General features: G+C 43.5%; 1 long non-coding RNA gene across 2 annotated transcripts; it reads right to left on the bottom strand.

Moving 5' to 3' along the window:
- Positions 1–7072: 7072 nt before the first annotated feature.
- LOC128325754 (uncharacterized) lies at positions 7073–25561 on the bottom strand. 2 transcript variants are annotated; one of them, XR_008307602.1, is made up of 4 exons: positions 24567–25561; positions 17096–17149; positions 14685–14884; positions 7073–9182 (listed from the first exon to the last, which is right to left on the bottom strand). It is a non-coding gene; the product is annotated as an uncharacterized LOC128325754 (long non-coding RNA). The 2 variants fall into 2 exon arrangements; XR_008307601.1 differs by lacking the exon at positions 7073–9182 and having other exon boundaries at positions 13922–14884.
- Positions 25562–25595: the final 34 nt, after the last annotated feature.

Genomic DNA, 25595 nt, shown 5'->3' with positions numbered 1-25595 from the left:
AGATGCCAGGGAGCAAATTTGGGATCTTCTGTGTGCAAGCATGCAGGTGCTCTTCCCAGAGCAGCCCCATCCCCTAGGGGGTATATCTTACAGTGCTCACACATGTAGTCTCCCATTCAGTGCAAACCAGGGCAGACCCTACTTAGCAAAGGGGACAATTCATGTTTGCTACCACAAGACCAGCTCTGCATTCAACTTTTGGGTAGTCCTGCATGCACATTTCAGAGCAAATTCCAGTACCATTAAAAATGGAATCGAGATGTCTAACTCCAGAGAAAAATCAGAAGCAACAATACTAGTAAGTGGAAGTATATCTTCTATGATATAATTTATACCACTCAGAATCTTACAAACAATTGAGACATAGAACTGTTGAAACAAAAATACCCTGGGTTGGGCTGTTCGTGTGAATAGCCCCAATAAGTCTCTTGCAGCTCTTTCTGAGATCTAGGCTGCTATTGTTAGTTGCTAACATACCCCTTGAAGCTGCAACAAGGACTGGATTTGCCCTATAGATAACACATATGATTTCATTTGATTACATCGTACAGAATAGCTCATCAATTTACAGAGCGAATATAGCTTGATGGCAGAGTATATGCATCAAATCTATAGCACATGCTCTCAGGTTAATCCATAGCCTCTCTGGTTGGAAAGTTAAATAAACAGTCAGTCATCTCTGCTTGAAATCTGGGAGTGCTGCTCCTGAACAATGCTAGGCTAGATGATGATGATGGATGGATAGATAGATAGATAGATAGATAGATAGATAGATAGATAGATAGATAGATCCGCTTTTTAACAGAAAGCAAAAAGAATGAACAAATGGACTAGTGGTCTAATGCAGCTCCTACTATAACTACATAAAATGGTCAAGGAGTACATTTCATACACATATGAAATAAATATTCTAAGTCTTGACAGTCCATTCCAACACAAACATCATAACAAAAATTATACATTCATAGCCAATGCATGTACTATTTCCCAAGATTAGAAAAAGCTGTATTCAGTGTAAACAAGATATCCATGCAACAGTATTTAATGATACATACTGTAAAACCTATTGTTTTAGATCAATAATATATTTGCCAGTTAAAGTGTCTCAAGCCAGTGCTTAGTAGCAAATCCCAGATCTTGCTCATTTAAACCTCATAGACTAACAATGGTGAGAGAAAGCCCATAAAAATAAAAATAAAAATCAGGAATACTACTGTCATTCCCTATTATTGGGAATGCTCCTATGGGAGGAGAACTGGTCTTGTGGTAGCACGCATGAATTGTCCCCTCTGCTAAGCAGGGACTTCCTTGATTTGCATTTGAATGGGAGACTACATATGAGCACCATGGGATATTGCCCTTAGGGGATGGGGCTGCTCTGGGAAGAGTGCATGCAAGTTCCAAGTTCCCTCCCTGGCATCTTCAGATAGGACAAGATTTTTATTTTTTTTAATAGGACAAGATTTTTTTATTGAACCAACAAACTACCAAAGCATACAGTACGTTTCCAAAGCACAATTATATACAAAGTGGTTGTTTGTACATGATATATCTACAAAGATTTACACACAAGGATTTGGAAACCCACAAGGTTATGAGGTATATGCAGGTAGTACTGTAACTTGGGGGTGGGGGATTTCAAGGCACATTCGGTAATCGGGGGGGTTACGTCCAACGTCTATTTCCATAATTTGTCCCATTGCTGTTTAGAAGAGATATACTCTTGTCTTTTTGCACATAACCATACAAACTTTTCCAGATAGGATAGGGCCGAGAGAGGCTCCTGCCTGTAACTCTGGAAAAGCCTCTGACAATCTGTGTAGACAGTGAAGCTATTCTCATGAGCAGCAAAAACCGGGCTAGGGAAGCTCAGCCGGTTTTCGCTGCACATGAGAATGGCTAGCCTTCTTAAGCAGCTCAACCCGGTTTCGGGATAAGTGATTGTGTGTCTGTCGTGGTTGCTTGCAGCTGCGGCAGACACACTCGGGGGGGAGGGGACTCCCAGTAATGCATGGTGCACTTGCATGGTGCATTATTAGGGCTCCGGGGGGTGGGGCACCATATGGCGGCGCTTCCCTGCATTCGACCCCCAGAGTTGCCAGGCGAGCCACGGGCGGCCCACAGGAGAGCTGCCGCTCGTTTGGTTGGCGATCCGCCTGCCCAGGGACAAAACACGGATCATCTGTGGGGAAAGTAAGGTAAACTCTCCTTCCTTGCAGTTAGCCCCAAAGCTCTTCTAAGTGATCATGAGAAGAGCTTCAGTGTGTAAAGACAACAGTGAATCAGATGGACCAATCCTCTGACTGGGTAGAAGGCAGCTTACTATGTTCTTATTCCATTTTTAAATTATAGCTGTTGGAAGGTTCTTTCTGAGCTTTTTTCTTAGAGTTTATTTCTGACTTTTATAGATCAAATTGCCATCTTAGTTTATCATCATGACTGTCAGATCTGAAAAACATTGGCATTTCATCACTTGATTATTTTAAAACACAAACACAAAATTGACCCTGCGAAGCTAAGAGTGCTAGCAATCAAGTTCCTTGAAGCTTTATTTGCTTTGCAACATAAACTGCCCACAAACTGCTTCCTTGCGTGTGGTGTTGCACTGGTTAGTCTGCAGACTTCTAAGGACAGCGTTCCGTTTTATTACGAGGCTCTTCTCATGTGCAGCCCAGACTGGGCTAAGGCAGCCAAGACCGGGCTTGGCTGTGCATGAGAACTGCTTGGCTGCTGGTGGCACCAAAGAGGCCCAACTGTTAACCGAATAAGAGTGCAAGTGCACCCTTAACTTGGGCTAAATGATCGCGTGTTGGTGCCATGTGGTGCCACACAATGCGTGGGAAATCCCCCAAATGCACCACGCACTTGCATAGTGCATTATGGGATTTACCCCATAATGCCAACCCCCAATCCTCCATGCTGCCAGGAACAGCCGGCATCCATCTGGGTGGATGATCTGCGCATCCAGCACAGACACAACAATCATCTGTGGGGGGAGAGAAGTTTTTCTACCCTTCCTTCCCGCACACCCTCAGCCCTTCTCACCGATTGTGAGAAAGGACTCTGTGTCTCTTTGGGCCAGCTCACATGCCACCTAAGCTGATAGGTTTTTTTCTTGCAGTGAGACACAAGCATAAGCCTTGGACTTGTCCACCCTCTGCCACTGCATCTCTAATCTTTAATGACAACCAGACCCTATGTCCATCAATCTCTATGGGGCTGACTCAAGAGGAAGATGTGCAAGGCCAGGGCTCAGTCACAGTCCCTCATGTGTGGATACTGGACATGCATGTGAACCACCAAATTGCTAAACAATGTAAAGCGATTAAACAAGTGAGGCTTCACTCATCACTTTATCTCTCTGTTGGCAAAGACATCAAGTACCAAGCAGAAAGGAATCAGAAGAAAACACTGAGCAAGCTGCAGAGCAAAGGGAGCAGCAATCATGACATGGTGTTTCATAGGCAATATAGGTTCATAAGCTACAGGTTATTGCTAGCAGTTATATATTTATAAGAAAGGTGTGTGTGTGTGGCGGGGGGGGGTAATCAAGGCACAGGGAACCATGGGTTGGTCATTCACAGTAAACGTATTTCATCTGGGTTCCTCAAGAAGGTATTTGGCTAGTACCATATTTACCCAAATAGAAGATGACTGAATTTAAGATGACCCCTTTAAAACAGACATTAAATATAGATAATACTTGTATTTGACTGAAAGGAACAGGACTCTGAATTTAAGATAACCCCTGCATTCTAACATCAAAGAACATGGTAAATACAGTATTTGTGTATTTATTTATAATGGCTCAGCAAAGCTCCTTGAATGAGTTGTTTAGATATGAGAGGCCCTTGATTTAAAATCAGAGCCCCCTAATATATGGGGACGACCACACAATTCAAATGTATGCAGCCAAGATTTGCCACATGGATTGTTGCTTAAGGAAGGGTGTTTGTATCAAGTGCAAATCTTAGACCATTTGCAAAGACTTCTGAAGGTATGAGACATCCTTCTTGTTTTAAATGCAATGTGTAGGATGACTGAGTCATTAGAACAAGATTGTTAAGGATGTATTGTCACCAGCAAATGGAGCCTTGAAATATCAAGCACAATGCCACATCACCTGAGGGAAAAGAGGGAATCTATTATGGCCAATTAAAGCCTTTGACTCATTTTAAACATACAAGTAATTCTACCTCACACAACTTGTTTCACTCATCATGTTTCATAAGGCAATATGTGTGTTCCCTTTCACCCAAACTGTATCACTTGTCCTTTGGTCAGGATCACAGCAGCTTGGCTGCTTTTTTTTTAGGACCCCAAACCCTTCTAGATCAGGCTTCATATATCTAATTACATCTGGTGAGTAAAAATAGTCAGCATTAATGGTTCATGAAGACCTTTTTAACAGTGCTGAAAACTACAATCCTACACACATTTACTTGGGAGCAAGCCACACTGAATTCAGTGCTTCAAAGTAAACATGCAAACCTTGTAATATTTCTAGTAGAAAAAGAATGTACAGTGCAAACAGGTAATACAGAAGCGAAAAGTTAAGAGACTGTAAGGCCCTAATTAATTTTAGCTTCCATATCACCTGTTTACACTGTAAATTCCTTTGCCACTAAAAAAATTACAACATTGTTACAAGAGCACTGCTCTGCAGTGGTTCCAATCCTACCTCTCAGGCAGATTCCAGATGGTGTCCCTTGGAGACTGTTGCTTTTCGAAATCTGAACTTTTATATGGTGTCCCTCAGGGCTCCATATTGTCCCCAATGTTAATTTAATATCTACATGAAACTGCTGGGAGGTATCATAAGATTTGGTGCAGGGTGTCATCAGTATGCTTATAATACCCAAATCTATTTCTCCATGTCAGTATCATCAGGAGAAGGCATAACCTACCTAAATGCCTGCTTGGAGGCAGGGATGGGTTGAATGAGAGATAATAAACTGAGACTGAAACAAAATAAGATGGAGGTATTTATTGTTAGGGGTTGGAACTCAGAAGACAATTTTGATTTGCCAGTTTTGCATGGGGTCACACTTCCCCAGAAAGAACAGGTAGGCAGTTTGCTGGTGCTTCTGGATCCTAACCTTTCCCTGGTGTCCCAGGTTAAGGCAGTGGCCACAGGTGCTTTTTATCAGCTTTGCCTGATACACTGGATGCATCTGTTTCTCAAGATAAGTGATCTCAGAACGAATACAAATACGATGTGCATATTCTGGTAACCTCGAGACTTGACTACTGCAATGCACTCTATCTGGAGCGGCCTTTGTATGTAGTCTGGAAACTGCAGTTGGTACAGAATGCGGCAGCCAGGTTGGTCTCTGGGTCTTCTTGAAGAGACCATATTACTCTTGTGTTGAAAGAGCTACACTGGCTGTTGATAAGTTTATGGATAAAATACAAGGTGCTGGTTATAACCTATAAAGCCCTAAATGGCTTAGGCCCAGGGTGTTTAAGAGAATGTTTTCTTTGCCATGACCTTCACTGCCCTTTGAGATCATCTTGAGAGGTTCGTCTACAGTTGTCACAGGCTCAACTGGTGGCTACTCAGGGATGGGCCTTCTCCATTGCTGCCCCAAGTCTTTGGAATGTGCTTCCTGTTGAAATAAGAGCCTCCCCATCTCTGACAATTTTTTAAAAGGCAGTTAAGACACATTTGTTCACCCAGGCTTTTAATTAGATTTACAGTTTCTAATAGTTTTTTAAGAACAGTTTTAACACTGTGTTAAATTTTAAATTGTTTTTATGTTTTAGTTTGTACTGTTTTTACTGTAAACCGCCCAGAGACATAAGTTTTTTGGGGTATATAATTTGTTAAACAAACGTTCATTCATCTTGTCGTCTTCTCCCCTTTGCCCACCCCCTGCCACTCACTTCATGTCTCCCATTGGCTGACCTTGTTTTAGAAGCTGATATTGTACTCAGAAATTTGAATCTCCCATAATCCACACTGCTTCTGTGTGTTTGCAGCCTGGTTAGAAGGGATACTGCTTCTGATCACCTGGCCCCTTCCAAAACTAGTAAGGGACAAACTAAAGGTTACCTGGGAGATCTGTTATTAGAGGTTTGGTTACCCAAGCAATCTATTTATTAGGATTTCCCATGGGATCCTAATAATGTTTTGCTTTTTAGCAGTCCCACAGGAATGCTTTGAAAATTGGGGACATAATGCTCTGGATCCAGAGGGTGTTTAATCCTTTCCCTGCCATCTAATGGCACAGCAGGGAAGCAACCTGCCTAGAGAGCAAGAGGCTGTTGGTTCAAATCCCCGCTGGTGTGTTTCCAGGAATATATCGGGCAGCAGCGATATAGGAAGGTGCTGAAAGTCATCATCTCATACTGCACAGGAGAAGGCAATGGTAAACCCCTCCTGTATTCTACCAAGAAAACCACATAGCTCTGTGGTTGCCAGGAGTTGACACTGACTCGACGGCACAACCTTTCCTTTCCTTTTTCCTGAAGTAAATTTCCCCTTGCAAGTTGCTATTAGCTTTGCAAAGGGCAAATTACAGGTACAGCGATTATTGTTGTCTTGCCCTACTCCATGAAGGACTGGTAGCAGTTTCAGCGTACGGATTTACATCGGGAAAGGATGAAAGGCTTAAAACCTCTCTCAGATCACCATACCCCTTATATTCAAAGCAGTCGGGTGGGGCTACTAATTAGCAAAATAACATTTTCAGGAGATCCTAATCATGGATGCTTTTTGTCTAAGAATGAGGCTGTTCTCATGCCCAGGCAAAAACAAGCTAATGAAGCCGAGCCCGGTCTTGCCTACACATGAGAACCACCGGGATCACGCCCGATCCCAGCAGTGCCTTGGCGGCAAACCTGCCAAGCCAGCCACGCTTTTAAATGGGTTAAGAGAACTAGTGCTCTCTTAGCCTTGTGTTTTGGATCGTCTGCCAGCCCAGCTGCTTAAATTAATAAAAATATACATATAATTAATTACAACCGGCATCAGGGCAATCCCCATAATGCACCACACCATAGTGCAGTGTATTATGGGAGTTCCTGGGGCTGGGACAAAGCGTCCCAGCCCCCCCCCCCCAACCCTCAGTGCGGCTAGCAATCATGTGGATGGGTGATCCACCCATCCAGGCAGGGAAGAGGAATTGTCTGTGGGGTTAGGTAAGTGCAAGCAGCCTTCCTCCCCACTCTCCCTCGAGACCTTTCTCACTAATCATGAGAAAGGGCTCGAAGTATAGCTGCCTTTCAACAACAAATATTTATATACTGCTTTTTAATAAAAGTGTCCAAAGTGGGTTACATAGACAAATAATAAATAAATAAATAAGATCGCTTCCTGTCCTCAAAGGGCTCGCAATCTAAAAAGAAACATAAGACAGACACCAACAATAGGTACTGTGCTGGGAGTGGATAGGGCCAGTTACTCTCCCCCTGCTAAATAAAGAGAATCACCTCATTAAGAAGGTGCCTCTTTGCCTAGTTAGCAGCCCTTAACAGACCTCCAAGTTTTGGAGGAATCTCCAGTATCACATTGCACTTGTTGCTGAGTAATAAGAACAAGTCACCATGCTTCTGTGGTTAGAAAGCAGGGCTGCTGCTGGATCAGAAGGAATAGCACATAACTGGCCAAGGCAATCAGTTTATATTGTGCTCTTCAATATAAAAGTATGTCCATGGAGGTTTACAGGTAAGGGTGTATATTCCTTTTTGTATTAATGCTAAGGCATGACAAAGAGAACAAATTTTATTCTATCTGGCATTAATCTGAGCCAAACTCAATTGCCATGAACCAGCCTCAATTGAATCTATTTATTTAAAATATGTATACCCTGGCCCTCTAGTGCACTACTGTTTGGAGTGCCACACAAAATTAAAAGAGATAAAATATAAAAATATGAAATCAATACATTAATACAAATTAACTAAAACAAGAACCAGATTAAAACCAAATTTTAAAGGTACAAATTAGAAAGTTAAAAATTAATAGTGTTCTGTTTCAGAACTCGGATCTGCATCATTTCCTTAGATTAGATTCTGGTCAGGACAGAGGAAGGAAGACAGAAAGAGAGAAAGTGAAAGAAAACTGACAATCGATGTTCTCTAGTCATACACTTAACACATTGTTGCTTGGAAACAATGTTCTGTGGAAAAGCATCCAGTGGTGGCAAGGGGAGGGATGTGCAGAAACATAAAACAGAGGGACAATATGTAATCTAGCCATTCTTCTGCCAAGGGGCATCATGAGGAATGGAAGAGCTGTGTTGCAGGTTTGTCTGATGCTTTGCTTTGTTTTAAAAAATCCATTTAAGGTTTTAATTTCAGCAGTGTATTTCTCTGAGTATGTTTGGGGTTTTGGTTTTCTTATAGCCAAAGCATTTTATTCTTTTAAAAAATCAGTTTTAAATTGATTTGATCCCACTCTATCTTCCTTCCTGATTTCATTCTGAGTTTATGAAATTGGATTCTCTTATGTTGATTTAGTTTGGCAGGGTTTTTATTGTCTTTTGCTGAAGCTATATATTTTAAGTACTTTCCAGTGCTTCTCTACCAATGCACTTTATATATATTTTCTTTTGTAGGCTATTGGGGACATGTATTTATAGGGACTTGCCTTTATGTTAGCTGGAGCAGTTAATTTCAAATTGCATGTACAAAAAATGGATCTGTCACTGTTCTTCATACCATTTTCTCCAGGAGATTGAGGCTTGGATGTACTCCTTATTGTGAAATTGTTTATTTGCAGGAATGAAGCTTGCAAAAATTCAACTGCAATTTTTATTTCCATTTATCATTAGTTTAGATAGCAGTTAGGCTATGTCTATGTGCCATTTTAATGTCCTCTAAAATAGGGCCTTTGGGTCTAGATGTCTAAAATTTGGCAGGAATTATCCCTTCAAGGATTCCTACAATGCCTGAAAATTTCATGTGGAATAGCTGCACATCAGCATCATCAGGAGCAGAAGAAATTGAGCTGATTCCTCAAGTGAGACCACCTTTTAAAAATATCTTCTGAAATGGATCCCCTTGGTACCATCTACCTGAAATTTGGCAGCTGTTGTTACTTGGAGGAATCACAGAATGCCTGCAGATTTCATGTGGATTGCTTTATGATTAAAAGAATAAGCTTAAAACAGCAACATCAGGGATAGGAAAAGTGGAGCTGCTTTCCTCATTGAAACTTTGGGAACGAACAGATGAATCTGTAAACAAAAGCAGGCATTCACTATTACATCAACATAATTTCCACAAACACAGAGAAATACAAACAAGATCTTAAGAGATGAAAACAACAGGTTGCTTACCTGTAACTTTGGTTCTTCTAGTGGTCCTCTGTCCCTTTACACCAATGGGCTATGCGCCTGCGCAGAGACCTCGTCGGAACCTAACAAGATCAATTCTTCTGATTCAAGCAGGAACCCCGCCCCCAGCTGCTATATGCGGCTGCGCCACTCCACATCCCATCAGTCACAGAGTCTGCCTAAAGTAGACCCAGCGGGGAGGGGGGGAGGGTGTGTAAAAGGACAGATGACCACTAAAAGAACCAAAGTTACAGGTAAGCAACCTGTAGTTCTTCGATGTGCTCTTTGTCTTTTACACCAATGGGCACATAACAAGCTAGCACCTAAGGTGGAGGGAATAAACAAACAATATGCAATCATCCAGAAGTATTTATTTCAAGAAATGAAGTACATCAACTGAAAATAGATTGCAGGACAGTCCTGCCAAACCTAGCATCATTCCGTGCCCTGGCATCAATAGCATAATGATGAATAAAGGAATGGGGGTGAAGCCCAAGTAGCTGCTTGACAGATAGTGTCCAAAGGGACTGCACGATCAAAGGCAACAGAGACCACCATGGACCTAACCAAATGCACCTTAATTATCACAGGCAATTGTTTATGTGCTAATTTGTAGCAAAGTTCAATGGTAGAAATGATCCACCTAGATAGGGACTGAGCAGAAACTCAGCAGAAACCCTAACCCTTGAGGGGCCCATCATAGAGAACAAACAGGAGGAGGAGTTTTCCTCCATTCTGCCGACCTCTGGACATAGAAGGACAATGCTCTACTAACATCCAAATGATGCAACCTGTGCTCTGCATCAGAGGACGGGTTTTGGAAAAATATGGGCAATACGAGTGGCAGGGAATGATGAAACATAGAAACCACCTTTGGAAGGAATTTGACATCCAGTTGGAATACCACCTTAACTTTGTGAAACTGCAGGTACAGCAGATCAATCTTCAGGGCCCGCAGTTCACTCACCCTCCTAGCAGAGGTGATCGCCACCAAGAAGGCAACCTTCCATGTCAGGAGACAAGGGTCAATTGAAGCCAAAGGCTCAAAGGGAGGTTGTCGCAAACCAGCAAAAACCACCAACAAGTCCCAAGCCGGTGACATAACAGGGTCATCCGAGAAAACGTGGGATAAAACCTTCAGGAAATTTTTAACCATCGGGTCCTTAAACCAGGAAACCTGGGTGGCTGACGAATGCGCCACAATGGCTGCTAAATGTACCCTAAGGGAGGAGAGCTTGAAACCAGACTCTTTCAGATATAACAGATAGATACAAAACATTCTGAACAGATAGGTTAAGAACATCAAACCCATTTTGAGTAGTAAAGGAAAAGAAACGTGTCCATTTATGTCCATATGACTTCCTTGTTGATGGCTTTCTAGCCGCAAGCAGAATGTCTCTGAGCCTCATTGGGAAGCCGGTTGGATCTTCCAGGCCGTCAAGAGCAGGGAACTGGACGTTCAGATGGCGCACCCAACCTCTCTCCTGTGACAGCAGGCAAGGTAGAGCGGGGAGGCGCACACAAATCACTGCCAGCCACCTCAGTCACAAACCAAGGCCTCCTGAGCCACCAGGGGGCTATCAGGATGGCTCTGGTTTGGTCCTCCCTCAGTTTGCACAGAATCTTTGGAATGAAGGGAAATGGAGGAATCAAGTAAAGGAAGAGGCCTATCCAGGACAGGACGAAAGCATCGCCCCGAGAGCCCTCGCCTTCCCCTCCCCTGGAGCAACAGAGGGCACACTGAGCATTACCCCGAGATGCAAAGACATCCAGAGCCAGAGCACCCCACATGGCAAATATGTCCCAGAGGACACCCTGGTCCAAGGACCACTCATGGGAGACCATTGTCAGCCTGCTCAATGTGTCCGCTTGGACATTCAGGGTCCCCTGGATGTAGACTGCATGAGGTGTCACCGCATGTGCCACACAGCAATGCTGTGGGTCAAGCGAAAGGAACAGGATGCTCCTCGAGGTCGTGCCTCCCTGCTGATTTATATAGGCTTTCGCCATCGTATTGTCAGTTTGGATTGTCACTGAACAACCCGCAATTATGGGTAAGAAACCTCTTAGGGCATGGAATATGGCCAACAGCTCTAGTTAATTGATGTGTCGACCTTTCTCTGTTGACGTCCAATGGCCACTCAAGTGGCCACTCCAACATGTCGGTCATAATCATCCAGCATGGTGGGGAGACCTGGAAAGTGGCACAGAGTTCCAAATGATGAGTCTTGACCCACCATGCCTAGGCTCACACCTAGGGCAGAGGCCATGTGGGCCACAGAGGCTGAGTATTGTTTAAGGTCCTCTGATGGAGACACAGGCTTAGAGTCTGATTGATTGTCCAGAGGGCAAATCCCAGGGAAACAGCATCTCGCTCTCACTATCCAACTTGGGAGGCGCCAAAGAGTCCTGGGCCAATGCCAGAGGGACAGCTGTGGAATCCGTTTGGCTTTCCAATGTGTCCGGTACTGGCCCATCTGCCTCCACCGGCGGTACTGGGGTAGGTTTTGATCCTGAAGATTGGACTGGAATTTCAGAGGGCAATCCATGCTTCTCAGGACGGTCCCATAAGCCCATTTGAGGAGAGCGAGGTCTCCCTTCTGAATGTGAAGGATCTCGTGCCAACTATGAATAGTCCTGGCTCCCCCATAAGCAGGTTCCTCTCGGTACCAAGACCCGTACCAGGGCTTCCCATAGTCTGAACCATCTGAATGATAATCCGAGAGATAATGTCTATAAATGACGGAGTCTCTGTGCCATTCTCCATAAGAGGGTTCATCCTCTACCTATGAGGAATGTCGTGCAGGGACACAGTATCGATCCATGTACGCAGGCTCACATCGATCCCAGTCTCTTCCGGATCTGTATTCAGAGGAGCGTTCTTCCAAGTCCCAACGTGCTCTCAGATCCCTAAGAGGGAGGTGCTCCATGCAGCGCATGGGAGACGAACGACACTGAGGCAGCCACAACGCATTTGCAGCAGGCTTGTCCGGTGAATAGGGTCTGTCTTCCGATATAGCATATTCTTGCTTGTCGGTTGCTACCGACAGTTCCCAACCTGTGGGGGTACAGTCAGGTGTCTGACTAGGAGACACTGAGGCCACTGGGGAACTTGGTTGGCAAGGGCCCGAAGAACTTGGTATTGGAGGAGACCTTGCAACACTTGGTCCACAACTGTTGCACCATGCCCCAAAGAAGCCAACATCGGTTTCTTAGCCAGTGGGGCCTCAGAAGAAAGAACTGGTGAGGGCGTCTTCTTCTTAGGAATAAATGGTAGGTGCTGACCCGCCGGCCACGGGGGGGGGCGCGTAAAAATAAAAACAAGAAAAAGCCACTACTGTGCAAGATAAACAATAATAGAGTAAAAACAGGGGAAAACAGGAGAAAACAAGAAGAAGATTCAAGGACTAGTCCAACTTGTTGCCGAGCTGAAGATTCCATGATGTCTACTGAAGCGCAGACGACAAAGACTGAAGGGATGAGGAGTGGCGCAGCCGCATATAGCGGCTGAAGGCGGGGTTCCCACCTGAATCAAGAGAATTGAGCTTGTTAGGTTCCAACAAGGTCTCTGCGCAGGCGCAGAACCCATTGGTGTAAAAGACAGAGACCACATCGAAGAACGAGTAGTGACACAAAACCAATTTTGTCTTGCACACCCCATTTACAACACAGTAATAAAAATCTAGAAACAACACAAAACAGTAATCAAGACATAACAGATAAAACAGGTTAAAAACAGCAGCATAAAAGAGTTTTCTTCAGAAATTAAGGAGCCTGGGAAAATAAAAAGATCTTTCCCTGGTGCCAAAAAGACAACAAGCAGTAGATAAGCTTCCCTGGGAGAACATTCCATAGATAGGATTTCACAAATTTCTCTTCCCAGTCACTATGTTCCATGCTTCAGATAGCAGGTATACACAGAGGAGAGCTTCTGAAGGTAACAGGGTGTTATTAGGTAACAGGGTCCTATTAGTCTGTAAGTTCACTTTGTTTTGTTTCTGTTAAACATTTTCTGAGAAGCAAAGATACTATTGTTTGGTATGAAATGTATAGATTTTGTAGGTAGTTATTAGTGAGGTTATGAAAGTTAAATATGTTAATGGAAAATTAGCACCTTCAAGGAAACGTTATTGTAGCAGAACTATAATTGTTTCCTGCAGGTTTCTCATTTATGTGTGTGTTTGTGTGCATGTGTGACTGTGATAACGGAACATATGGAGATTAATTTGAGTGTGGGAGTCAGCGTGTTTATCTCTAACTAATGTCTCTATAAAATTACAAACAAAGTTTCTATCTTACTCATAGAGGCAGTTTAATTCAACAGCATTCTTCTACTATCCATATACATAGAGTAGTATATGGGAAGACAGAGCAAGAAAAAGGAGGAAAATTCTCTATTAACTACTGCCCTACCTTTTTTCTGGAATGTTGGATTCAGTCAGCAAGTTTTTTCCAGAGGAATATCAACCTTTGCAAGTAACAAGGTGTTTGGAAATAACATCTGAAAGTGTCCTAGTTGAAGGGATAGTTTCTTCTTTGCCCCCCTCCCCCCAGGCAGGTCTCCTATGACTTTAACAGCTACACAATAGGCAAATTCCAACAATGAAGTTCAAGGAAATGAAGTGATGGGAAGGCATCTGTTAAATTTCTGCCTGTCAGGCAATTATTTGTTTATTTATTCATTCATTCGATTTCTATACTGCCCTTCCAAAAATGGCTCAGGGCAGTTTACACAAAGAAATAATAAATAAGATGGATCCCTGTCCCCAAAGGGCTCACAATCTAAAAAGAAACATAAGACAGACACCAGCAACAGTCACTGGAGGTACTGTGCTGGGGGTGGATAGGGATACCCCCCAGCCAGTACTGTGCTGGGGGTGGATAGGGCCACACAGAGACTCTGTCAAAAATGGGTTATTTGACTATGTAATGTGTTAAAAGAACATGATGCAATGTCAATCACTTATTGGTCTGCTTAAGACAGCTTACTCTTGAGGGGAAAATGGTTGTCTGAATCTACCACTTTCAGTATTAGCAAGCAGGATTACACTAAGTCTACTAGTAGTTTTTGTTTTAAATATACATTAAAGTCTTCTGTTCAATCTAATTTTTCATGTGACATATGTTGGGAAAGGAGGGGATGCTGCTATATTATGTCTGTTTCCCAACCTCAGTATTGGTATTGTAGCTTGGCCCCAGGACCTATTAACACACGATGCAGATAATGCAGTCAAATCAGAGACCTCTAAGCCAGATCTCATGACAGTTATTATTACTCTGAGGGATCCAATGCAGGTTTCTTCAAAAGTGGTCTAATAATAGTCTCCTTAAGACAAGGAGCCATCCTGCCCTCCCTCACAGAAGCATTTATAATATTTACCAGACCCTCACTAATATGATTACCAGATGAGATAAGCCAAGTTGGGCAAGGGTCAAGGGAACAGATTGTAGGATGCACAGTCCAAAGCAGTTTGTCCACTTCATCAGGAGTCACAAACTGAAATGATCCAATCTTATCTCATAAGAGGAGTTGCTCGACATCTCCACAATAGACTCTGCAGTAACTGTGGAATCCAGCATGGCCCAGATAGGAGAGATTTTATCTGCAAAAAAAGTCATTAAAAAGTCACAGCAAGTGACTGATAGTTCCAAGTTCAAATTCAAGGGGGAGGGGGTACATACTAGCCCCCTGCCCCACTCACAACCCTAGACAACTCAGATGGACGTGGATTTGCAGAAGCAATAAGGGCAGAAAAGAACCACTTCTCTGCCACCTGCACTGCCAGAGCACAGATCTCCAAATGTGCTCTGTGTTGTGCCCGATCAGATTCGCACCAAGTCTTCTTCCACTTGCGCTCTAGTCATCTACCTTGCTGCTTCAGCTCCTGTAGTTCATCTGAATACCATGGAGCTGTCTTTAAATCAGGTTGGAGAGGATGCTTGGGAGTGATTGTGTCTACTTTCATACTTAGTGGTATGGAAGTGATTCATTGTACTATTTTCCAGATAGAAGTCACTCTATGATTCATAAGGCAGATTACTGAATCTGTCCCATAATCAACACATTTGCCAATTGCCTTTTACAACTATAGTTTCTATGTATTTTATATCAGTTATCCAAAAACCTTCGGTTTAAAATGAGAGTTAAGCTGCTTTACATTTTCACTCATGCCCTAAAAAGAATGGAAATTGCAAGTTAAAGTGCCCAACATATAAGCTACAAAGACTTTGTACAGGCAGGTATCATTGTTCCCTCTAAGAGGGATTCCCTGATGATGTTGACTACAACTCCCAGAATCCCCCGCTGCAGTGGCTTTTGGTACATGATGAGGCTATTCTCACATGCACCCTAACTCAGGATAGGGAAGCCCAGCCTGGGTTAAGCTGTGTGTAAAAACTGCCAAGATCGGGCCCAATCCCACTGGGGCAGTGCCAACTAGCGCGTTTAATGGCGCGAGTGAGCCTTTAATCCAGGCTCCGGGGTCATGTGTTCACTGGGACTATGTTCAGCCCCAGTAGACACAGAGATGGGCACCTAGAATGCCCATCTCTTGGGGGGAATTCTGCAATGCATTGCACTTGTCACATGGTACATTGTGGGATATGCAGTGCAGATCATCTGGGAGCGCACTCCATGCTCCCAGCAGGAGTCAGTGCCCATCTGGAGGGAAGGTGAGTACAACCAGTCTCCCCCACCGCCTGCCCGCCCCGCCCGCCTGGTCTTGTGAATGACCTCGATGGTGGTTTTAGAAATGAGGCTCCATGCACCCACACTTTGCCTTGGTCTTTCAGTTGGACATTGGGCTGGGGGGGGGGAGGGATGCATCCAAGCAGACATTTAACAGGTGCAGTTTCCCTAATCACTTCCTAGAGATGCCCCTGATGAATTTCTGCCAGATGCATCTCTGATCAAGTCACCTATTTAGAGCATGTAGATTTAAAAGGTTTAGAGCATGAAGATTGTAGTCAAAGAATAAGCAAATTAATTTAAATATCAACAAGGATGGGGCCAGTATGCATCCCTGGTAGACACCTCAGCAGATGGAAATTAACTGAAATAGCCCTGAGGTGTCTACCAGGGATGCATACTTGAATGATATTTTCCCTGTATGCCCTATTTAACCAGAACGTACTGGCCATTAGTAGCATAACATAAGCAGAACTTTGTTTTACTCCTACTGCCTAAGATGATTCTGCATTCTGGGGCATATAGACAAATAAAATAACTGCTGCAAGGAGGCAGCTGTATGGTGGGGCTCCTGCTAGAAGTTACTGTTACTTTTTTTTTTTTTAAATCACATTAAAAATAAAATTAATTTTAAAATGGAAACAAGATCAGAGCGAAAAGAAAATGAAACAAATAAAAACCAAAATTTTAAAAACTCCTACATTTTGTGCTTGTGGATCATTAGTAGTAAAATACCCTTTGGGAAGTGATAATCTATATTCACCCAGTTGTTAGTAGTTTTTCTTTAGTGATGCTATCCTCACTTTGATCTTTCCTCCACTAGCACCTGATTCTGCCCTACCCTATGTTCACTCCCTGACAATATTTTGTCTGAACATCAGTAGAACATCATATATATAGATGCAAGTGGCATCTCTACATATGACATAAAAATCAAAATAATATGAACACCAAAATAATATGAGAGAAATCTAAATAATATGAACACCAGGTAAATTTTGTTTAGTCAGATTGGCAGGGTGTAACTCAATAAAGGCTAGAGGTCAGAATAGTTTGTCTCCCATGGCTACAAAGAGAAAAAGAGCCTCTCTGTTAAATCTAAATGTTAATAGTTTTAACAACTTACAATATCAAAGAGTTCCACACGCAATTTCCCTCTTTCCCCATACTTGTCCTAACCCTAGAGGGGGGAAAGGTAGAAGAATTATCTTTACTTATATGCAGAGGAAGAGAGAAAACCGTTTAATAATCAGTCGCTAAAACGTCTAGGAAGTCCAGCAAGTGCTCAGGGCTGGATATTTTCTTAAATGGTACCTGTACTTCTTGTCTGAACCAAAAAAATCCCCTACTCAGTGCTCAATTTTGGGAGTTATAGTTGGCTTCCAATGCTGCAGGACTATTCATTTGGCAAACAGTGAAACTCTTAAAATCCAGTACAGCTGGCTTGCCAATCGGGAGACATTTTCCAGTATTACATATGTGATTCTGAATAAGTGAGATATGATCAACACCATAGTCCTATTCAGACATTACACTGTCTGTACTCATGTAAGTGTGTGTGTGTGTGTGTGTGTGTGTGTGTGTGTGTGTGTGTGAACGATTGTACATGTGTTCACCTGGGTACAGATCCCGCAAATGCATGGTATAGATAGGAAGTGTTTTGCTGTACATGGGTTCAGCGTAACATGTTAGTAACTGTATATATGTACAGATCTGTACACATGAGTACACATCTGTACACTGATTGCACATCTGAATAGGGCTCATACTGATGGTTACTTTGCTCCAAAAAGGAGACATTTTAAAGCAGTGTCACAGAAGGTATGGAAATGTATACAATTTCTAACATATTGATTGGCTCTTAAGTGTAGAACACAGCTTTATACAAAAGAATGCCATTTACCATTTAATTTTGGAAGACACACCAAATTATCCCATCACAAGATTTCCCCAAGCATTTCTAGAGAGACATGACTTCTCAAGGATGTACACTGGTTCAGGAGGACAGGTTTTGGTCAAAATCATGGCCATAAATTCACAGGAAGTTCCCAGTGCAAGCCACATTGAAGTGAATGGAAGTTGCACAAGAAAACTAAAATGCTAGTCTTGGGTTCATTTCAACAGGGCTTCCACAGAAGAATTTCCCAATAGACTGTGCATCTTACCATTACAGCTCTCTAGGAGATATTCCATGAAGCCTTTGGGCTCAAGTATAGCAGTTCAGCTCAGAAAAGGAGTAAATTATTTTGTGTACCAATTAATTATGGCAAACTAATCTTGCTGGCAAGAAGCTAATGCGGAGACAGTAATCTCTACTCCCACTTACCCAAGAGGAAAGTATTATGTGATAAACTCTCTTTTCTGTCTGCCATGGGCAGAGCAATAAAGGAGTAATAAAAGAAGGTTGAGGCAACCATGTCAGATTAATCTTATAACATTCCACTTCTAGATTTTGTAATATGATTATAAATTCCACTTTAGAAATACTAGAGCAAAGTCTCTAAAAGGTAAAGCTATGCAAACACTCTTGCCATACTGAGCTTAAGAAAGGATTTATACTGATTTGCTCTACTAATTTGTAGTATTTTCCTTGCCTTTTGCAGACTGGCAAGACATATACAGTGCTGGATTAACTATTAGACAAAGTATGTTAGAGTAAGGCTCTGTCAATTAGAGTTACTGCTGCTGCGTTTTCATTATCTCACTGTCTCTGTGTGAAAAACAGGCCAATCCTGCTATAAAATTTCCCAAAGCTTCAAACACATCAATAAGAATGTGCTTTTACTACACAGAAGCCCATGGGGTTTCTGTATGCACAATGCTACACGTTACACACAGGCACTCATTCAAGGACCCATTTTAGTTAACATAGTTACAAATCTTATTGCCCTAAAATCAACCATCAAACTATTTTTAAATGTTGTCAGTATGTGGGGTAACCTGAAATGACTCCATAAAAACCTGTAAACATGACAGGGGACACCATACAAACAAAATTTACAGATATCTATATGGTATATGTAGGTGAGAATTCATCCATATTTTAAGGCTTCAAGTAAATGTGTGGAATTGTATATCTGAATTACCTCCCATCTTTGTCTTCGATTTATGTGGAGTCAAAGGATATCATTATTTCCTTTGCAAAATTGTAGCAAAAAGAGTACGTGACATTCCAAAGGGATCTAGATTCCCTGGTTCAATGCCTTGACTTTAAGAATGCATCTCATTAGCTTTTCATGGCTAAGGTTTCGGTCTAGGAGCTAGAACATGATGAACTGAATGGAATATATCTGCCAGTCTCAGAAAGCTCTGTTCTGGAATTTTCAAGTATCTAGGGAACTCTTGCTGAGCTACAATGATCAGCACAGATGAGGACACTGAGCTGCAGAGGGAAAGAAAGAGAATGCTGTATGATCTGTGATGTCTCTCTATTTTCTCCTGCTGAGAAGACATGCAAGAGAATCACATAAATTAGACTGCAGGATGTGCCTGTTGCATTGTTTTGATTTTTCAATTGACCTAAATATATCTGATGCATGGTAATATTTAGCTGTGTTCAGTCAAAAGACAAATACGGTACTGGCTCTGCTTGTTTGATTGTATTCTCTAAAGAAGGTCTTTTGAGAAGTGGCAAACTTAGGTCAAATAAGAACGAGTAGTAGAGAATGAGACCAAGCCAAAAGAACAATAACATAGTATGATAATAGTTCTGATAGGATCTTTTTGACTTGGATTATTTATACTGACTCAAATGTTGGTTTTATATATCACTATAAAAGCCTGCCTCCGCTTCCTTGAACACCCCACCTATTACCATAGCTTCCAAAACCCCAGTCCCAGTTGCCATGCTTGAGACTGGGACACTACAGGACAGGCCCCATGGCAAATAGCAAGTTAAGAAATAAGCTTGCTCATATGTGTGTATGTGTGTGTGTAATGTTACTCTAGGATATGGTGATGAACCATACCACAAACCTGGATATGTTCAAACGGGAATAAATAAATGTTGTTCTGACTACCTGTCTTTGATGAGGAAACTGTAAGCAGTCTTAAAGCTTGTACTTAAAAAATTGAAGAAGCCAACAGGAATGTAAATGGTACCCATTATGTATAATGGGTAAGTGTTCATTATACAGAATGGATAATGACTAAATCCTGACTAAGTCCCATTGAAATAAATGGGACTTAAGTTAGTCATGATTGTCTCATTGATTTTAATGGTGCTTAGTCCAGATGCTGTCCAAAAGGTTCTAACAGATCTAATCATATTGATCTAATCATATTCATTATTTTAATCATATTCATTATTTTCACTTTAGAAACTAGTGGATAAGGTATCTTATGTCACTCACTCTAACTTTAAGTGCCCTAGAACAGTTGGTCATGAAATCAATCAGAGACAAGGCAACCTTGGACTTAATCCTGAGTGGTGCCCAAGACCTGGTGTGAGACGTCAGTGTCATGGGACCACTAGGGAACAGTGACCATCGTGTGTCCCAATTCAGCATATGTGCAGGGAGAGAATTGCCAAGCAAGTCTAACACAGACACTTTGAACTTCAGAAAAGGAAACTTCTCTAAAATGAGGAGTTTGGTGGGGAGGGGAAACTGATAGGGAAAATCAGGAGAGTCACTTTGCTCCAAAATGCATGGAGTTTATTTAAAACCACAATAACAGAACCCCAGTTAGAATATATACCAAAAAGGAGGAAAGGTAAAACCAAGTCTAGGAGGATGCCAGCATGGCTAGCAAGTAAAGTCAAGGAAGCTATAAAGGGGAGAGAAAAACTACCATCAGAAATTGGAAGGCCTGCCCAAATGAAGAGAACAGAAAGGAACACAAACTCTGGCAGAAGAAATGGAAGGAGACAATAAGGAATGCAAAAAGAGAGTTTGAGGAACATTTAACTAAAAGCATCAAGGGGAATAACAAAAACTTATTTAAATACACCAGAAGCACCAAACCTGCCAGGGAGGCGGTTGGACCATTAGATGATGAGGGAGTGAAAGGGATTACTAAGGAGGATATGGAGACTGCAGAGAAGATAAATGGGTTATTTACATCTGTCTTCACAGAGGAGGACTCTGAGTGTATACCTGTGCCTGAACTGAGAAAGGTTCTCAGTTCAGAGGGACAGAGGCTAAAGAACAGAGTCAGATAGAGGAGATGAGAGGTGACGTTCTAAACTGCTTGGAAGTCTTAAAAATTAACAAATCATCAGAACCAGATGGCATCCACCCGAGAGTCCTTAAATAACTCAAATGTGAGATTGCTTACCTCCTTGCAAAAATATGTAACTTATCCCTACAATCAGGCTCTGTACCAGAGGACTGGAAAGTAGCCAATGTAACGCTGGTTTTCAAAATAAATGCAGGGGGATCCAGGAAATTACATGCCAGTTAGCTTAATGTCTGTTCTGGGCAAACTGGTGGAAAGTATTCTCAAGGATAAAATTGTTAAGCATATGGAAGAACAGGTGCTGGCTTCTGCAAAGGGAAATCTTGCTTCACCAACCTTTTGGAGTTCCTTGAGAGTATCAACAGGTGTATGGATGAAGGTGACCCAGCTGACATAGTATACATGGACTTCCAAAAAGCTTTCAACAAAGTTCCTCATCAAAGACTCTTGAAAATATTTTGCAGTCATGGGGTAAGGGGACAGGTTCATGTGTGGATTTGTAACTGGTTGAAGGACAGGAAAAAGCGGGTAGGTATACACGGACAGTTCTCTAAATTGTAAGTAAGAAGTGGTGTCCACCAGGGGTCTGTACTGGGACCAGTGTTTTTTAATTTATTCACAAATGATCTAGAAGTTGGGGTAAATAGCAATGTGGCCAAATTTGCAGATGACATCAAACTACTGAGGGTAGTGCAATCCAAAACAGATTGCCAGGAGCTCCAAAAGGATCTATCCAAACTGGAGAGTGGGCAACAAAGTGGCAAATGTGGTTCAATGTTAGCAAATGTAGTTATACATATTGGAGCAAAAAACCCCAACTTGACATATACGCTGATGGGGTCTGAGCTGTTGGTGGCTAGTGAAAGAAAGGGATCTTGGGGTCATGGTGGACAGCTAGTTAGCAGTGTTGTGCAGGAACTGTGAAAAGGCCAATTCCATGCATGGAATCATTAGGAAGGGGACTGAACATAAGAATGCTACTATTATAATGCCCTTATACAAAACTATGATGTGGCCACATTTAGAGTACTGTGTACAGTTCTGGTCACCATATCTCAGAAAGGACATTGCACCCCCAGCCCCAATGAAAACAGGACATGCTTAGTTGTAGTAAAATAGGGCCACTTTATTAATGTACAGCAGACTAAGACCTATAATGAGGTACCTGACTAACTAGAGTGTGGGTACTCTTCCCATGTGGGACCGCCTCCTAAGTAGGGCCGTCTCACACCAGAGCGAAGGGCCGAATATTAATTCGGTCAGGTGCCAGATTCTAACTTCCTCTCATTGTGAGGTTCCCCCCCCCATGGGGGGTGGCAACCCGACCTACCTCCAACTCAAGCCGCAAATTTCTGAGCTCGTGAGTCGAGCCATACCCCTTAGCAGGGGCCATTCCCAACCCCGCGGGACGCAAAAACCCTGAAGGGCTGTTCCTTGCCCTCCCTCACCCCAAACTGCCCTCCTGCTGAACACCGTTAATCAAACTACCTACCCAACACCCAAGCTGCAGAGCGACTGCTCAAAATGAAGGTGGCCGGGACCCAATCAGCCCACCTTCTTCCCTCACTGGCTGGCCCGTCATGTGGAGGGGGAGGCAAGATGGTGCCTGTGCCTGCCTCGTGTGACAGGGGCACAACCCCGCACCCCGCCTCATTGCGCTGGCGCGGCAGCGGGGACTGGCATTATAGAACTGGAGATTGCGTGGAAGAGGGCAACCAAGATGATCAGAGGCCTAGAATCTGTTTATGAGAGCTATTTACAAGGCAAGGCTACAAGACCTGGGGTTTTTAGTTTAAAAAAAAGATGATTGAGGGGAAAGTGCCAAGAAATTTAGCATTGACAAAGGGAAGTATTTTTTCACATAATGCATAATTAACCTATTGAATCCTCTCCCACAAAATGTGGTGGTGACAATCAACAGCCTGGATGGCTTTAAGAAAGGTTTAGATAAATTCATGGAGGAGAGGTCTATCAATGGCTACTAGTCGGAGGGCTATATGTCCAGCCTAAGAGGCAAGATGCCTCTAAATACCAGTTGCAGGGGAGCAACAGCAGGAGAAAGGGCATGCCCTTAGCTTTTGCCTGTGGGTTTCCCAGAGGCATCTGGTGGACCACTGTATGAAACAGGATGGTGGATTAGCCTTGGGCCTGACTCAGCAGGGTTGTTCTTATGTAAGTACTGATGTAGGCTCCCATTAACTGTTGGGCTTATTTATCACTGCCTAACTAGTCATGCAGTTAGAAAATGCCTAGTTATTTTTGTTGTTGTTCTGTTTCTGTTGCTCTTTTTCTTCGTGCTATCGACTGGACTAAAGAGAACAAATGAGTCTCTCTCTGCTTCTTTACAATTAGGAAAAATTAAGAGAAGGGGATATTTTTCTCTTTCATCCATTGTTGAGAGCAAACATTCTCCTAGTCTTGTTTCCTGAGGATCTCAGGAAGCTGTGCCAGTGCTAGAAAAGACACCAGAGAAGTGTCAGAAGACAAGATTTCACATCATTCCTCTGAACTGCAGTACCAAGCACAAATTCCAGCAGCTTATCTGTTGGGCGCTCAGTTAATAGGTTAGGCTTCCAGATATGGGATGAGTCAGTTTTTGTTTACTTTACAGGCTTTCCTACATGTTTACTTTTAATCCACTTATCATTGTGGATAGTTAATGTTGTTGTAGATAAAGTTATGAGGAGCAAGACTAGGTAAGAGATAATTTTTCAGAGTGCATGACTTATGTTTGTGCACTTTACTATTTTGTGGTTTCCTACTCTACTCCGTGTGCTCAAAAGACAATTGGGGTGGAGCAATGTAAGATCAAGGCAACACAATACTACTTGGACTTAGCAATGGGAAAGGCAAAAAGGAAGAAAAAAAGAGGATCCAGATGGACAAACAGGCCCTATGAAAGCCAGGATGTGAACACTGTGACCAGGTAGACGCATCTGCATTCTTTGTGTGCCAATGAGCTGGAGGTGGGTGGAACAGATGAAATACACCTTGAGCTTCTCAAACTCGGGGGAGCTATGTCTAGGCAGGCACAAATATGATGGCTAGTCTAGTGCAAGCCAAATCATGATGTGCTCCATAACGTTGTAATCGCACACAACGTGTATGGTTGTAGTAATGTTGTCCCTGTTTTGTCTTGTATTATATCATACCCGATTTTAGGACTATGAAGAGGAAGTCAGCCTCCTACTTCTTGCCACATCGGAGATTACCATCTAACTTTAGATAGTCCAGACACAGCGCAAAAACACACACATACAGGGACCTTCAAGCAAACTGGGCACAATCTGAATTGTGAATGTATAATACCTGACCTCCCCCACCCCCACCCCCACCAAGTGGGAGGAGGGGGGGAAAGACCTGCAGGATTCTCCTTGAAATGTGAATAGTGGAAACTCTCACGGCATCCCTTTTCTTACCTCTGCTTTCATTGGAACGCAATGCTTGTGGGAAACCAAAGAGGCAGTTCCCACGTAGTATTTGCATCCACGGACGGCTTTTGGGAATGACACTTATAGCAAGAGTTTCGGGCTGGGCTGTGGCAGGTCCTGATGCGGCTGCTGGGCACAAACGGCTCTAAAAGCCTAAGCAAGCGGGTCCGTGAAGGAGGCGGGACAGCCTTTCGCAGTGTCTTTAGGCACCCTGCTTGGCACTACGGCGAGGCTACTCAGAAGTAACCGTTGCCGTTAAGGCTGCTGAGCTACTTCTTGGAACAAGGCGAGGAAGTGACTAAAAGCGAAGAGGCGGGAGTCGTCATCTCTGTTCTGACTGAAAGGACATGGCAGGCGGCAGAGCTATAAATCCGCTCGCTCATCACCATGTGCCTGGGTGACGGGGACCGGCCGCCCCCCCCCCACCCCGTCCCCATTCCCAGCCTGTAACCACCAGCCCCGTGGGAGGCCCGTGGGAGTCTTTGTAGCGTGTCTCTGGGTGGATAATATGAGCCGCCTCCGCCTCCTGCGCTTTCTCCCTCACAACCAACGTGCCCCATCGTTCAGGCACGTTCCTCATCAGCCGCCTTCCCTTTCAGGCTGTCAGAACCACCGCGACCGCTCGAAACGTGAGCGGCCGCCGCCGTGCCCTGCTCTCCGGCGGCGGTGCGGAGCTGTCGTGACCCCTTGGAGAAGTCGAGGTTTCTACACTCGCCAGCTGACCCACCGCGACCTCGGCTGCCTGCCCCCTCCCACTTCCCCCTCGCAGCCTGGATTGAGGCGTAGCGATCTGCCCGCGCGGGCGCCGGGCAGGCACCCCGCTCCGTCGGCTCGCTCCGTGGCGGAGGGTCAAGACAAGGAGGGGGCGGGGATGTGGACGGGCGGGGGAGGGGCAGAGCGCGCCCCTCTTCCTCCGTCCCCAGGGAGCCACTCGTGGCAAAGTCAACGACCCGGAGCCCGCCGGGCCTCATCAAACGCCTCAGCCCGACCCACCTACGTCATGGAAACAAGCACGTC

This window comes from Hemicordylus capensis, chromosome 5 (assembly GCF_027244095.1).
Source record: "Hemicordylus capensis ecotype Gifberg chromosome 5, rHemCap1.1.pri, whole genome shotgun sequence".
In the NCBI taxonomy this organism is placed as follows: domain Eukaryota; kingdom Metazoa; phylum Chordata; class Lepidosauria; order Squamata; family Cordylidae; genus Hemicordylus; species Hemicordylus capensis.
This window is presented reverse-complemented; position numbering and strand designations above follow the sequence as displayed.